The sequence below is a fragment of the Octopus bimaculoides genome, chromosome 5 (assembly GCF_046866305.1).
Source record: "Octopus bimaculoides isolate indiv1 chromosome 5, ASM4686630v1, whole genome shotgun sequence".
Lineage (NCBI taxonomy): Eukaryota > Metazoa > Mollusca > Cephalopoda > Octopoda > Octopodidae > Octopus > Octopus bimaculoides.
Window position 1 is genome coordinate 189,356 of NC_142932.1, and position 16,979 is coordinate 206,334.

A 16,979-nucleotide genomic window follows, 5' to 3' on the forward strand; every position below is an offset into this window, starting at 1 on the left:
CTCAGGTTAACAAATACCTTGTAAGTGGAGCAGACAGACAGAAATAGCAATGGAAACCTATCATGTGTGTGTGTTTATGTGTGTGCATGCAGAGACACATAAATGTCATTCCACAGTTTTGACTATTATTGAACAAAATGGTATTTTATTTTTATATTCCTTATTGACATAGTGATCAGTCACCAGGCAGTTTCAAAGACCAGTGAAATAAAAAAACAAAATCACATATTTTGAAAAACACTTAAAGGTTGGCAACAAGACGGACATCTAGCCATAAAATGCTGCAGACAAATAGTCCTCATACAAAACTATGCTAGCATGGAAACCAACATTAAGAATGAACAGATGCTTATTTATACAAATACTAAATGATAACCTGCCAAAAATGACAGTAGACCAGAAAATATTCTACATTTAAAAACCACAGTCAACATATAGCAGAGAGCATTATAAAGTGAAATCTCTCTCTCTCTCCAGTCATTATCTATATTTTATCATTGTTTTAATGTCTACTTTTCCAAGCTTGCATGGGTCAGATGAGACTTCAGTGAGGCAAAATTTTCTATAACCAGATATCCTTCCTGATGCCAATTTTCATCTTTTTTCAAAGCATGATAATCATTCCTTCAGTCTATCAAACAATGGACATCTAGAGGAGTGCAAACAAACATCACTGGTTAGAATCAGCATATTTCGAGATTTGTCATAAAACCCAGATATGCTTTCACAAAGAAATACAAATGACACCTTTTGTATGAAGGGTGACACTTTAATTTACAATCAGCATGCACTCAGTCACTCACACACATTCCAGTTTCTGTCAACCAAATTTCACCCAAGGTGTTGATCAACCCACAGCTTAAGTAGAGGAGACCAATTGACAATATCCACAGAGTGGGACTGAACTCTTAAGTGGTTCTGAAGCAAACTTCCTAACCCCACAGCCATGATGGCACCAAAAAGTAAAAATATATTTTCATTTTGTATTCTAATTATGCAAGAGACAAATTATAGTAAGGAAGGAAAACAGCCAATTAACCCTTTTGATATCAACCTGTCTGAGACCATTCCTGGTTCTATAATTTCCCAAATTTCCTGCTTTACAGTAATCTAAATTAAAAGCTTTCGTCAATGAATCATATGCTCTAGAGAACAGTTTGATAATGACAGTTATCTTATTAAATTCTTCATTATTTTAGAAATTAATTGAAACAGAATATGGTAAAAAAATTAAATCAACACCAGTGCATTGTAGTTAGCCAGGATTTTAACCCACAATTTGGAAGGGTAAAAATTTCATAATGTAAGGCCTTTAAGTTATATATATTTGCATGTATGTAGAAAAACTGCCTCAACAAGGTTTATCAAACCCGCGCCAGTAAGGAAAAATGGACACATCTCACACTACTGTCTCCACTATTTCCACCTTAACAATAGTAATATTTTATATTTAACCCTTTAGCATTCAGATTTCTTTGTTAAATATAATGCTTGTTTGTTTACATTGTTTTAAAATAATCATACACTATCTTGAAGATGTGAAATTTTGGTAGTATGCTTATTTATTTTTCGGGTAGGTGTGACAAGTTGGATCCAGTTGGTTTAAACATAAAACAGAATGGGCCAGACATGGCTGGTTTCAATACTAAAGGATTAAAATGTTTAACAACTTAATATGAAAATGCTATATAACTTGCACCCGAGTTCTTTTCACTTTATGTAAAACATGCACCCTTATTTTATAACGTTTAACCCTTTTGAAAGTAACCAGCCTTATAACTCCTTTGATTCCAGAAACATACAAAAATTTTCTAGTTTTAAAGTGTTCATATTTTAACTGAAGTTGTTATGTACAAACATTTTAAGCTCCAAACACCGGTTTAATAATGTAAACATTAGGTGTTATACTCACACTTTCTAAATTAATCAAAACACCCAAACTGTGTATCCACTTACAAATATCATCACAGAAGGGTTAAATTGGTGCCTCAGGGTCCACAGTTTAATTCAAAGAGTAGTTGACTTAAAATTTGGATTTGGGTCAATAGAATAAGTACCAGGAATGAACATATTGGAGTAGATTGTCTGTGTGGTTAATCTGAAGAAATAATTTTTCTTGTCACTTTGGTAATATCATTGTCAGTATTGACAACAGAAGAGATTTCTTTCCCCCAAGTGCTATAACAGCTAAAACTCAAATGGATACTGAAATTAAGCTTGATGCTGGGTTTAATTAAACATGTCAATTAAGAATTTAATTACACATAGGATCACCTTCCGTCTCTCCCCCAACACATACACACCTTCTGAGACATAATTAATAAATTACAGAATTTTACTCGCAGGCATGAAATATTTGTGAAACAGAGAGAAAGAGAGAATTAAGAATAATGCAATGCAATGCAACATTACCAATATAAGAATATCAACATAGAGGGGTGGTTAAGAAGTTCACATTGCAACCATGAGGTCTTGTATTTGAGCCCACTGTGTGGTCTCTCGAGTAAGTGCCTTTACCACAGCCTTAGATTAACTCAGGCCTTGTGAGTGGAACTGGGTACATGGAGACTTTGTAGAAGCCCATAAGATGAGTTGTGTCTGCAACTCAAAGGTCCAGCCCTATCGGCACACTGTATCATGCTGATTCTATTTGAGAGGGTATACATTTCTGAGGAATACTCAACCACTTCACATATTAATTCAGAGAGTAGATTGAACAACTGGAAGACTTGCTCAATAGTAAGTTTAAAAAGAAATTTAATGTTTTCTTGGATTTAGGAGGCTCTCAATGAACTTAAATCCTTAGCTGCTGTTCTATGAGAAAGAAGTGGAAGGGATATAAACCTTCAACTCTACAGAACACCAGTCTCTCTTTGGAAACATTCCCATATTGTGTATCTAGCTCAAACAGATAACTGAACTAAGGTGACTAAAATTGAGTCAACCTGTGCAAAACACACACACAAACACACACACAGGCAAAAAAACACCGAGTCAAAAATGACTCAAAAACATGCTTGCATGGTGATCCAACATCCTGAGCAAACTTTGCGTCCATTCAAGCTTACTTAGTACCAATCAAACACTAAGTAAAGTAAGTAGTCATTCAAATATATGAACAACATGGAGTTAGCTGTTGTGTTTATATCTCAAATTTGTATCATATAGCCAGCAACAGTCTCAGGTTGGACAGTATTAAAATGGCTAAATGAAATGAAACAACTATGGGATTTTGCCACTTACTATATAATTTGTTACTATTGGAATTACAAAGAAAAAAGAAAGATACTGATGGAAGAGGCCTGAGCATATGGATATGGAGCATACCTTGGTACAATGTGATGTCAAGTTCTATTCCACTGCACGACATTTTGGGCAAGCATCTTCTCCTTGGGCCAGTCAATGCAACTCTTCGCAATACAACTCTTCGCAAATATCTCCTTCAAGTAAGACCACCAATAGAAGAGAATATGACCAAAGACTGCGTGTACTCTATCCCATGCAGCTGTGGTAGGCTATACAAAGGTGAAACATGTTGCCCCCTCAAAATAAGGGTAGAGAAACACCGCAAAGCTATGACACAGTGAGATATTGATAAATCGGGTATAGCTGATCATGTATGGAAAAATGGAGACCACCTCCCCCTGTGGGATGAAGTTAAAATAATAGACAGGGAACAACACTGGAAAATACGAAAACTGAAAGAAGCAGCACATATGCTAGGACACAACAACCTCCTAAGCAGACCGAGTGCAGATATGAATAGCTTATGGGAACTGGTATTAAGGAAGAATAGGAAAATATTAGATTTATAAGCCCTAAAATTCACTCCATAATTGGCCATAGGCATATGGTGTAGTGGTTAAGAGCGCGGGCTACTAACCCAGGCAGTGACCTGAATAATAATAATAACATCAAAAAATACCTTAGGAATAAGAACCCAGGTTCGAAATTTCCCCAAGACACCTGATGAAGGCTGGAGGGTATATCAGCTGAAACATTGTGTTAACAACAAACAAGATGAGAACAAATATCTCTCAAATATAAATAATGTACATAATTCTTCATCTCTTGAATATAAAACTGAAACCTTTGTGTAGTGATAAACATGATTTAAAAGCAGAGAATCAATATTTCTTTGACAGCTAAATAATGATTTATACAGTCCATAAAGGTCATTCAATTTGAAAAATCAATGAAAGCATGTAAAAGAAAATATGAAGGTGATTATATCGTGTTTTATAGACAAGAAAGTTTAATATCAAATAGGCAAACAAAATGGAGTCTGGATCGCCGGATAGTTAAAAACTGAAACCCAAAAAAATATTCAGTCTTCATACAGTCAATGATTGATATTACAAATGTATTAATTTGTAGCCAACTGATAAGCATAGGGGGAACCAGAGGTGAGCAACTTTGCAACCTAGTTTTCACTTCTTGTTTCACTTTTAAGAAAAGCACGATAGTCAGAACTTTCCAACATCATCATCATCGCCATCCAACATCCATTTCCCATGCTGGCATGGGTTGGATGGTTTGACTGGAGCTGGTAAGGCCAGGGGCTACATCAGGCTCTATTGTCTGCTCTGGCAGGTTTTCTACAGCTGAATGCCATTCCTAACACAAACCACTCCACAGAGTGTACTGGGTACTTTTTATGAGGTACCAGCACCAATATCAATTCTGCTGTGGTGGATGGGTCTTCTACCTATTAGTATTTAGATTATTTGTTAAATGTAATGTTTATTTATTCAGTCTTGAATTACACATGCATTATCTCATAGCTTTGAGATTTTGATGATGCGATTGTTTACTTTTAAAACGACATAAAAGGGTAGGTGTGAAAGGCCAGATATTGCTAATCTGAACATAAAACAGGTAGAATATTTGGGTCAGATAGGGCTGATTCAAATGCTAATGGGTCAACACTAAGAGTCCTATAAAAATTCAAACATAGCTGAATGGTAGTCATCACTCATAAACAAGTATAACCTGGTTGTATGTACTTGGCTTTTGCTAATTTTTTTAAGGTGCCTATGTAGTCGCAAGCAGACTGGCACTCTCTTGGCTCTCACACCCATTGATCCTGTGGAACATTGAGGATGTGACAGTTGGAGAGAGAGAGGGGGAGGGGAGCTACACCAGCATGACTCTGGTATTTGTTTTTAAGTGAGCAGACTGTAGCAATGTAAAGTGAAGTCCCTTGTTCAAGAACACAACAACAACTGGCTCAGAAAACAAACCCACCTTCGTAACATTGTTTGCCAAGCACCTTAACTACTAGGCTAAGCATTTTTACAATATGAATTCAATACACCCTTTGATAATAGATCTTTGATCTTTTAGTCAGCATGCTCATTACAGAAAACGGAATCTCTGCTCTGATGAGTCAATGTAGGTGTCTTTATGCAGTTGGCCACCCTGCAAGAAATAACAACGAAATTCCTTCAAATCTCACACAACCAAATTTTAAAAAATACACTAGACAATGTAGTACTAGATATACAAAAAGACAAGATGGTCAAGGCTAGAATGCCTTTTATCATGGGTCTGCATGACCAGAGCTGACCTACAGCTAAATAACAACTGTTCCAACAATGTCTTGTATATAGGAAAATGTACTGTGCAGACCCATCCAACCTTCAATGCTTCTGAGTACTTCAAACGAAATGAAAAGGGAGAAGAAGAAAAAGCAAAATTATGAGTCAATTGTTTAAGCTGAAGAATATTTTAAACAATTTCAACATTTATTTCAGAACGTCTGTACTATAATGATATATAATTTTCCCCAATTGTAGTATAAAATTACAAAGCTACATATATTTGCTCAATAAATCTGTATTTTGCTACTAGGCAAAATCATTCAGTTTAAAATGTAGGAATTGTTCCAAGTACCAGTTTGCATAATCACATCATTTTACATTGATTAACCTTTCAAAATGATGTTTTTTTTTATACATTATATTTCTTATTTGAAGTTTAACATTTTACTAATATATATTAAATATGTCCGGCAAGTAGATATTAGCTTGTAAATTAGAATCTCTCTCCATTTCTTTCTTCCAGCTGGCTGACCTCAAAGGTGGGAGGAACACTTTTTTCAGCAAAAGAGAATACAACATATCGTCACGTGAAATAAGCCCAAGTTACCCACTTTCACAACTTTTTTAAGAAGTCAATACAATAGTTTGCAAATACTTATTACCAATTCAGGAAAGATGAGAACCAACCCTCCATGTGCCAATCACTGAAAGTGGATGGAACTTGTGGAAGAGGGAGGCCCAGGAAGACATGGAATGAAATATAAAAGGCTGATTGTAAGACTAAGGATTGAGATATCTGGCACATTGCTGTACTCAAGAAGTGAGGAGACTATAGCAATCCTGCCACAACAGAATTGATACTGATACTGGTGCCATGGATGTTAAATGATGATGATGAGGAAAACAAGACTCAAACTTTTTGTGCCTATCCTCACCTGGAGAAATGTAATGACTGAAAGAGTATGATTGTAAATACAAGTTCCCCAAATGGGTTCCTCCGAAAGGTCTCTGGAGTAACATCATTCAACAAGGTATGTAGCTCAGAGATCAGGGAGTCTCTCTTTAGGTCAGGCTTCTACTTCTTTGCATTGAGAGATCACAGCTCCAGTACTACATGTGTTTAGAATGTAGCAGGAAAGAATTGCAAGATTATTCAAGCTGAACCAACTGGCAGGAGATCAAGAATGAGATGGGTTGGATAATATCCATAGTCTTAGTTGATTATGCCTGGGAATCCAGCAGGAAAGTCTAATGGCAGTTGCTTCTGAAAGGACCCTATGAAGGAAGTACCTGAAGACTCTCTTCATACAACCCTCCCAAGAAGTGGGCAGAGAAGATAGATCATTGTCCAAAAGACCATGTAAAAAAATATAATATTGATAATCTATTGAGATCCTAAAAGAGGCATAGCATCACTATTACATACACTCACAAGGAATAACACTTTTAGAAGTTTTTTTTTTTTTTTAATTTGAAGTATTTGAAAAGTTTATGGCAAAGGTATTTTGCCAACAAGAAAATATCAAAGATGGTTCCAAAAGTTTTAGGTTAGAAATTTTGAAGACTTGCTTGACAGCTAAAGCACATTCTTGACATCCAGTTGAGTTTCATATAACGACCTTCAGTTACTAACAATTGAAGAGAATTGTTTTGTTTTTTGTTTTTTAGTCAATTAAACACTTGGCACAGAAACTCAGCTCACTGACATTTTAAACTACCCTGATAAGAGTTAAAATTAGAAGAATGAGATTGTCACAGTGCAGCCAATAATCTATGTATACACCTTTAAAAAGAGGGGAGCAAAAAGTGTAATAAAGCTCACTTGTAAGTGTTTCACACTCTTCATATTGTTTAGTGAGAAACCTAGAAGTCTTCAGAATTGTAAAGAGGTATTTCAAATTATGTGATGTCTAGGACTTTTCCTGTGGAATTAGTTATATAAATGAGGTAGGTACAATGGCTACAACTGAGAATTGAACAAGACCACAGATTCAACTGAAAAGTAACATTTTATATATTCTGATCTCAAGGACAAAAAGTTTCATTACGAAACAAGACTGTACATTTGAGACAGTCGATGCTGTTTCATTATAAGGTCATCTTTATAATCTGGCAGAATTTTTTTTTTTTTACCTTACAAGCATTTGGAGAATACTCAGAGGGTATTTAAGAAAACCTATTTACCAAGCATGAGGCATAATCTATTCCAAAGGGCAATCCATTAATAATGCAACATCGCCTTTAACAGTAAATCTTTTGAAACTAGCCAAGTCAATAGGGAAATTGAACTACCAACCAGAGAGTTGGTGGTTCATACATCATTGATCTAGACAAATCAACTTAAAACTATCCCTGGTTCAGTATACTTAATTATAAATAGATAGCAAAAATCATTAGATGCAGCTAAGCAGAGCACTGTAAAATGCAGTGCTTCTGGCCAGAGCATTCAAGACTTAAAATCTAAGGGCATGTGTGATGTTGAGCACTCAAACCACAGGATCTATTTAAACAATTATAATAAGACCCTGATAGAAAGGAACCTCAAAAATGTGCCTGAATTATATAAACAGAGGCACTGAAAACATTTAAAGTTACTTACATACTGTCATTTTAAAATGTCAACTAATATTTGGTATTTCAGTAAGCATATGATTGTGTTTTTCATTCATATTGTAAAAACAATTTTTCAGCAGAGCTGATATTATTGTAAATAATAATAATAATAATAATTATTATTATTATTATTATTAGAAAAACATAATAGTTTAGCTATACTACTTTAGCCATATTTATATACATGTAATTAGTGCAAAAGAACCTGAACAGACGGTAGCCAGCTGTACAGGATAACTCAGCGACTCCCAACGACCAGTTCAAATCTTGTCAGAGGCTGACAAGATAAGAAACAGCCATGTAATGTGAGCAAAGTACACTTGAGTCAATTCTGATAAGTACATCATCATTTCCTTACTAAAAGAGATAACAAAAACAAAATTTATTATTACTGGTAGACGTGAGGTAATGAAAGTGGTTGATAGAATATAGAACCTCATACTAAGGTTTTTATGATATTAGTGAAGTCATGCCTGTTACCAGGAGCGGAGAATTTCAAAATGCCGATTTTTGGCAATTTTTTTGCAGATTCATATTCTTCATAGCTGAAAACGGGGGTTTCTGTAGAAAAAAATTTTAAATAAAAAAAAGGGGTGTTTTGGGGGGAGTACGAAAGGAAATCTTGCCCACCTGGTCCTTGGGTATCTTTTCGGAGACCACTCTGTTGGGAGCAGTTTGTCCATGTTTCTGGGCTTAAAATTTTTGTGGTTAGAGTTAGGATTTTAGGGTTAGGATTAGCATTGGGGTTTTAGGGTTAGGGGGTTACGGTTACGGTTAGGGAAAAAAGGGAAAAATGAAGGAGTTGGAGAAAGGGGGCAAATATTTCAAAATGCCGATTTTTGGCAATTATCCGAAAACGGGGGTTTTTGGCAAAAAAAAAGCAAAAAAAGAAAACAATAATAATTTGCAGGAAAATGGGGGGGGGGGTCTTTCCCCAGGTGGTGATGTTAACTGAACAATATAGTGCGATAGTTTAATTGACTATACAAGGAGTGGGTAGGTGCTGATAAGTTCTTGGTTTTGGATAAAAGAAAATACAGGAGTATCAGTTAATTATGATTTTATTCGACATATTCCTCCTCTTCCAGATTCGCACACTTATTGCAGCAGTCCTTCAGTTTTTCTAAGCCCTGTAAAAGAACTCGGAAGGTTGGGCCTCCAACTAGGCCTTTCGCAATACCCTTAAAGCCAAGAACTTTTTAGCACCCCCTAGTATAACTCTTGAATTAATAAAAGAAAAAAGAAAAGAAAAATAACCAAAATTCCTTTGTGTCTATCTAGCCAAGAGAAATTACAATTGAATGATATTTCATGATAGAATGGCGAACTAATGTCCTGAAACATACTAAAAGAAAAGGCCCATTGTGATTTAAAAGAAAGTCTAGATAGAATGAAAAGTGATGAGGACGAGAGCGGGGGAGAGAGAGAAAGAGAGAGAGAGCAATTACTGCGGAGAACGAACATCGATTTACAAACAATACGTCAGTTTATCGATAAGTCGGAAACACAGGTCAATTACGATCTCACCAAATACTTTTAGTCCTACATTTTCCTCGATAGTTCGGTTACACTATTGTAGCTCTACATCATATCATTCGTTTGTAACACAAAATCAACAAGTTTATCGATATTACAAATAACCATCCAAGCTACTTTCCCCAAATACAGAAGTTTCCAAATTAATGATGGTAATTGTCATTAATTGTCATTAATGATGGTAATTGTCATTATTGAGTTCATGACAAGTGCTGTATGATAGTGAAACTAAGTTTCGATTTTTGATTAGAAGAAACACATCACTTCACATCATTATCTACATTCTATGACTGAAAAGATTTACTTCTATCAAAAATTATTGTAAATGGCCCAATGTGTAGGGAGCCGGACAAAATGCTTTGCGTTTTGAATCCAAATTTTGCTAGGATTGACTGCACTTCCTCCTTCTGGGACAGATAGAGTAAGTGTACTAACTAATCATGTACTATGATCGATTAAATAAAATAGACAATGATCATTCCATGCAATTGTGTGAATTTAAGCCACGAGAGAAATTAACATTACAATTAGTGCAGTTTTCTTTTGGTGTCACCCATACCAGCACAGTCAAATCATATCCAGCCACTATTCGTATAGTGCAGCGCAGTGTTTGGAGCAGGTCACAACAATCTGTAGATCTGTCTTGCCAACATCAAATAGGCGCATTTATATGTACTGCTTATTGGTCCAAACAGCTGGAACACTATATAATTAATGTTTCGGCATTTTTCTATATACTGTATGTACTTCAAGTCCTCCTTAGGCCTCGAGAATTTTGGAGAATTCACTCATGTAAATAAAGGTTGATCTCTGAACCGTCAGTGATCAGTAGAAAATATAAAGAGAAAACATGATTACAATTCCTTGGAAATAAAACTTTATAATGAAAAAGAATGCTTAAAATTGATTTAATGTGAACACTGAAATTCATGGGGTATCTAGAAGCACATTCTTCAATAACATTATAACATTCGTTATGTAAACAGAGAAAACCAAAACGAGCCGAGAATAAATCATAATGTTGCTATTTTGCAGTTTATATTTTCAATATCTTTCCAGCATTTCCATTACAATAATACTGTTGACGATCGGTCTTTATGATTTGAGCACTATTTATACAGATGCACACTCCCTAAATGCTCACACTACACACACAAGACTCATATTTACTAGCACACCCATCCATCCATAAGAATGCATTACATATGGATGTACACACGTGCAATCTAGTTAAAAACCTCGTCGAGATTTTAAAAAAAAGAAAGAAAGAATTATTTTTACATCCAGTAACAACCATCTTCATCGACACGACAATAAAAAAATATATACACACAGAAATATTTATATCTGTAACCGACGCAAATAGAAATGTTTGGATACATAATAGACATGTACATGCATAAGCACAACTATTTGTATTTCGCCTACATATACACAAAAAACTACCGCACACGCACAGACGGCAAAGCAGCCGGAGAGGAGGAGAAAGAAAGGAGTTTTTTTTATAGACAAACAACTCTGGCATTTATATATATATATATATATATATATATATATATATATATATATATATATATAAAGAGAGAGAGAGAGACACACACACACACACACAACTGCAAAATACGTTGTAACAGTATGGTTATAACAATGAACGACGTACTCATTTCAAAAATATATACATACATTATACAGAGCCACGTGAAAAATGTTACGCTCGTGAATGCACGAAGAAATCTGTCAATATGTGTAATAGTACCAAGAGGATTTTGAAACAAAGTACAATATCTAGGCACGTAGTTGAACGCGATAGAAGCTAGAAATCAAAACCAAAATTACTAACTAGGTTTTACGCCCATTTAAATTACAATCATAATAAAACATTACCTTCTGATTTGTTGTTATGTGACAGCATATGCTTTACTCTATATCTCTAAGTTCTCATTCTGTAATGGTCAATTCCCTACTTTCTCTTGTAGAACCATTAAGAATATCTGAACGTTAAACTCTAAAACTCCCGAAGCCCACTGAATATCTGAGTACAGATACATGCATAAGCATAGGTGTGAGTAGACAATAATAACTACTAAAAACGTGTACAACCTATTAATCGAGCAAAAGACATAGGTAGAAGAATGGCAACAAAGTTGAGGAAATCAGATAAAAAACAAAAAAAAAACTAGACACTAAAATGGGTTTTAAATTAACTGAATACTGGAGATGCCATAGGATGGTATTCGGCTGTTTAACAGACATTATAAGGAAAACATTTAATGTCGTAATACGATAGTGATTGATACGCAAGGCATTTCGTCTCACAAGGGAAGGGACACTGGCTAATGCAGTCCTAAATTTATATTACATAAAAGACGGTCTGCTCAAGAAACACCACCCATCAAGATAACATCAACGCGATACTTCTTTATATCATATCTTATATTCCTGAAAACTAAGAGTCGTTTCTATTTTGGACAGTGTAGTACTGGACACACTAAACTTTAAAAAAGACAGGATGATAAGAACTAGAATGCTTTTAATCATAGATCTGCTCGATTAGGGCTGCCCATGCACTAAAACATACACATATATACAAACAAGAAGGACACTACGTGGTTATTTGGCTTCCCTGCATTTTTAGGATAATAGCTAAAGTGAAATGTGGGGTAGTATCGATTTGGCGCCGCCAAATCTTCACCTACAGACTTTAAAAAAGTAAGAATGCATTGGAAAATGTAGTGATTGCTACATTAATGAGAAGAGGTTCTGCTGGAACGCTTTTGATCGTAGATTTGTCTGCTCAATCATGGTTGACTTGGGGCTAATCAGCAACAACTCGTACACAAAACAAGGGACGAATCTATTACTAAGTTAGTAAAGTGTCTTTACGAAGGAAATTTGGTATTCTATGACACAGTACCAGCAGATTTACTATAGAAACGTGCGCGCGCGAACACATGTCCCACACACAAACGTGTATGTGTGTGATGCGTCTGAAGAGACTCTTGGAGAAGGGCATGCATTTCGAAATGAATTCTGCTTTACATACGACTAAGTAAGAATCGATGTTTATAACGATTTTTCACGCTAACTCGCACAGTTTAGGGATAGTCATGGTTGAATTAGGCTGAACTCACCAACAGACATGACCACTGTGACATTGTTTATATTTATGTAGATTATATTTTTTTCTACTAGTTACATACACAAAAAAAGGGCATTCTTTCGATATATACTAGAACTAAGTTTATTTAATTAGCATGGACATGGGACTAAACAATTTTGTTTCGTCCTATGTCCAACCTGATCAAGCAGCCATAGTTCTAATAATCCCAATTATTTTCGAGCAACTTATCCAAAGTATTTTTCTCTTTTTTTTTTTTTTATTTGTCTTACACAGAAAGAGCGGTTTGAGGGAGTTTGGCTATTTCTAAGTCTGTCGTTAGTTATATTTTGCAGACTTACGCACTCTAATTGAGGACGAAAACCACTTAACTACATCGGCAAACTGAAATTGAGAGGACCAAGCAAATATTCTTTCTATTGGCAGACGGCCTGAAATTTTGGGGGAGGTGGGGGCCAGTCGATTTCATCAACCCAAGTGCTTGATTGATACCTTTTTTTTATCGACTCCAGTGCTTGACTGATTTTATCAACCCCGAATGGATGAAAGGCAAAGAGGGCCTCGACGAAAGGACCTGGCAAATATGACATATTTCTGAGGTGGGGTGAGGCATAGTAAAACGCCTCTCGGTTGAAGCCACTTTGAAAAAGTATCGCCAAACAGTTCTCGTTTCAAAACACAATGGTTTAGCAGTGCTTTTCCGGCTTTCACTGAGTTTTATTATGTGAGAGAAACAGAGCGAAATGACTTGAAATATTTCTGTCTTTTCCAAACCAGTCTTCACGTCAAAATGGTCCGCCCTTTTAACCTCAATTACAAAACATGCGATTCCTCATTCCCAACAACACCGCTAAAGAGGTGTGTAGAAAACCCATAAACAACACATGGTCGAGTGACAATATTTTCTTCGACTTAATCTATATAATAAGACTTCATTCGTAAAAATTACACATGCCTAATGAAACGAATTAAATGCTAGTAGTAGTTACAGTAACATAGAAGGAAGTATACATATGTAATCATTTATATATAAATGTGAGAATAGAGCGATTTGTCGAATAAGAAAGAAAATATATTAATACTGATCTCTTCATTTGCCATGAGAGCAAAATAAATTCAAAACATTTAAATTAGATTAGCAAAGAAGACAAAAATGAACATCTAGAGCGATGCACAAAAATCAATCCAAATGAAAGACAATATTCAAAATATAAAACCTAAAGTTAAATTAGACATACAATGTACACACGTGTATAAATATACACACACACACATATGTAACAGATAATATACACAATATATGCTTATATACACATTCGCATATACACATATATACATACAAACGTATATATACACATACAAACGCATATACACACACAAAAGCATGTATATAAATGTATACGTATATATATGTATACATGTATATATATATATATATATATATATATGTATACATGTATACGTATATATACATACACACACATATGTAACATGATATACACAATATATGCTTATATACACATATATACATACAAACGCATATATACACATACAAACGCATATACACACACAAAAGCATGTATATACATGCATGTACACAAACACATACAAATGAGAGCGTATAAACATGCTGTACAGCATGTTTATACGAAGCTTATTTCACTCGGTCGGTACCCAAAGGTTTTTTGTAGCTAGATTATACTTCGTCTGGCGACAGTATATAATATATATATATATATTATATATATATATATATATATAATAGCATAAGGGTGCAAATTTTGGGACGGGTTCAGTTATTTCAAATGTACTCCACTTCTGGTGTGATCACCTATTTTATCAACAACCCCACCGGAAGATTTATTTCTTCTAACATCCACACAAACGTTATTAAAACTAAACATTAGTAAATGCAATTATAAAGAACCACAATACACAGACACAGAACATATAATGTATAATAATATATAATAATATATAAATAATATTACGTATATATATTTACCTGCTGAAAGCAATCGTGTCAAAGTTTGAATGTGGAATATGAAAACTGGAATGGTGGTGATGGATAATAATAATAGCTGGTGGTGGTAGATGTGTTTATGTCGCCGTTGCAGCCAGTGATGGTTATATCGATGGTATCCGTAGTACACATGTCTTCAATATTTACCCGGGTATCTCTAACAGACGATCGTTCAGTTTTATAACTTAATATACATATACATATATATGTATATATATATAATCTTTAAAGATCTGAGATATCCATAAAGCTGCACATGAGCCTGCTATACAAAACACTTCATGAAGTAGTTTGCGATGTAAATAATTGTAATCCTTCCTTCTTTCTGTCTACAATAGATTTCTTTTTTGCTTTTTACTGGTTTCTTCAAACTTTTTTCTCATCCCTGCCGCAAGGTCTAATTATATATATATATATATATATATATATATATATATATATACTTATCTATATATTTCTAAATCCAGTTTATATTGCGGGGGAGGTAGTGTAGTTAGTGATTTTCTGAACGAATAGTGGCCGTACAGTTGTATATTGTGTTGTGTGCTGTTTTGAGTTCTGGTATTCTGGTTGTGTGAGACTGTAAAAGAAAGAGTAACAGAAGTAAGTTAAATAAAATGATATACAATGGAGAGAGAAAGAGAGAGGAGAAAGCTGTCTCGTCTTGTTGACTTCTCGTCAGATAAATATAATATATGGAAAATATATAATATAATTGTATTTAAATAGAATATATGTACACGTAGTCATAGGAAAATAAAAATAACAAGGAAGAAATCCAAGAATAACTCAAATAAAAAATAGAATTATCAATATGATATTTACATTTATGAATTCGAAGAAGTATAATGGTTAGATATGTTTTTGATTTTTTTAATGGAAATTAAAAAAAAAACATTAAAGAAGCCCACATACAAACAAATGTGCTGAGTGACGTGGTTTTGAAAGCTCGGTTTTTGTTATCACGATAGTCGGGACTCTATCGCGAAACAAGACACCAAGAGATGGTGGTAGTGGTGGTAGTAATGGGGGGAGGAGGAGAAAAATAGTGAGTGATAGAGGATAATTAGTGAAAGGAGATATAGTAAAGCAAGGAAAGGGAGAGAAAGAGAAGCGGAGAGGAAAAAGACAGAGAGAAAATGCGAAGAAAGGGAGCGGAAAACAAAATAAAGTGAGATAGATAGATAGATAGAGAGAGAGAGCATGAGTGCGTGAGATCAATTTCCACTAAAAGGCGGCGAAAGACGGACAAGCATTCCCTTAGCTTGCAAAAAAAATTAATATTAAAATTTAAAAGGGAAAAGTTTCATTTTTAAAATAAAACAAATGAAATTGATAATTAAAAACTTCTAATTTTTTTTTATTTTTTCCTCTACAAGACTACAAGTTTTGATAATAATTAATAGTATAATATATGATAAAATGAAACCGAGATGACAAATTGTCTTGCACGCTCCCCACCCTCCAAAAAAATTTTCAAAAATAACAGACTAACCCAACAGTGAGAGAAAGAAGGTGAGGCTGGATAAGTAAAAGGGATAGAATAACTTGGTATAAACCAAACAAAATAATAAAGAGCGATAAAAAAATGGCGACAAAAACCTCCAGTCTTCTTGCGCGTGCGCGCGAACTCTCCCCCTCTCTCTCTCTCACTCTTTGTCTTTTTCTTTCTATCTATCTTACACTCTCTTTCTAGTCATTATCTATCTTTTCTCTCAAACTTTCTTTCTGTTTCTCTCAATCTTTCAATGAATATTTTTGGTATTTTTCTTTAGCTACCCCTCTCTCTTTTTCTCTCTCTCACTTCCTATATATATATATATATATATATAATGCGTGTGTGAGTGTATATAAATGCATATTTATATGCAATATACATCCATATATTTATATATATAAAATACGTGTATATATATATATATATATATATATATATATATATATACACACACATATATGAAATGCAAATATATATATAATTCTCTCCTGCATCTCTCACATTCTTTATATGCGTTGTGCTTTTTGTCACTTTCTCTTTTTTGCCGCTTTCCGTTTCTTGGAAGCTATAGTCGGTTCCCTGCCCTTAGTTTGTAGCTTACACGCTAGGAACGTTAAAGATATGTGTGTGAGTATGTGCTAGGCGGTA

At 34.6% G+C, this 16,979-nt stretch overlaps 1 protein-coding gene across 4 annotated transcripts in view; it reads right to left on the reverse strand.

Annotated features, from left to right (window-relative positions):
* LOC106871243 (cell division cycle and apoptosis regulator protein 1) overlaps positions 1-15,876 on the reverse strand; it is a 116,966-nt gene extending 101,090 nt beyond the window's left edge. For 2 of the 4 annotated variants that reach the window (XM_089351908.1, XM_089351909.1), the window contains exons 1-2: positions 15,749-15,876; positions 14,816-15,413 (exon numbers count right to left, since the gene is read on the reverse strand). The gene's annotated coding sequence lies outside the window, so the exon portion shown is untranslated. Of the gene's footprint in view, positions 1-14,815; positions 15,414-15,748 lie in introns of those variants that run through there. The other 2 variants (XM_089351907.1, XM_089351906.1) reach the window with 1 other exon arrangement.
* Positions 15,877-16,979: the final 1,103 nt, after the last annotated feature.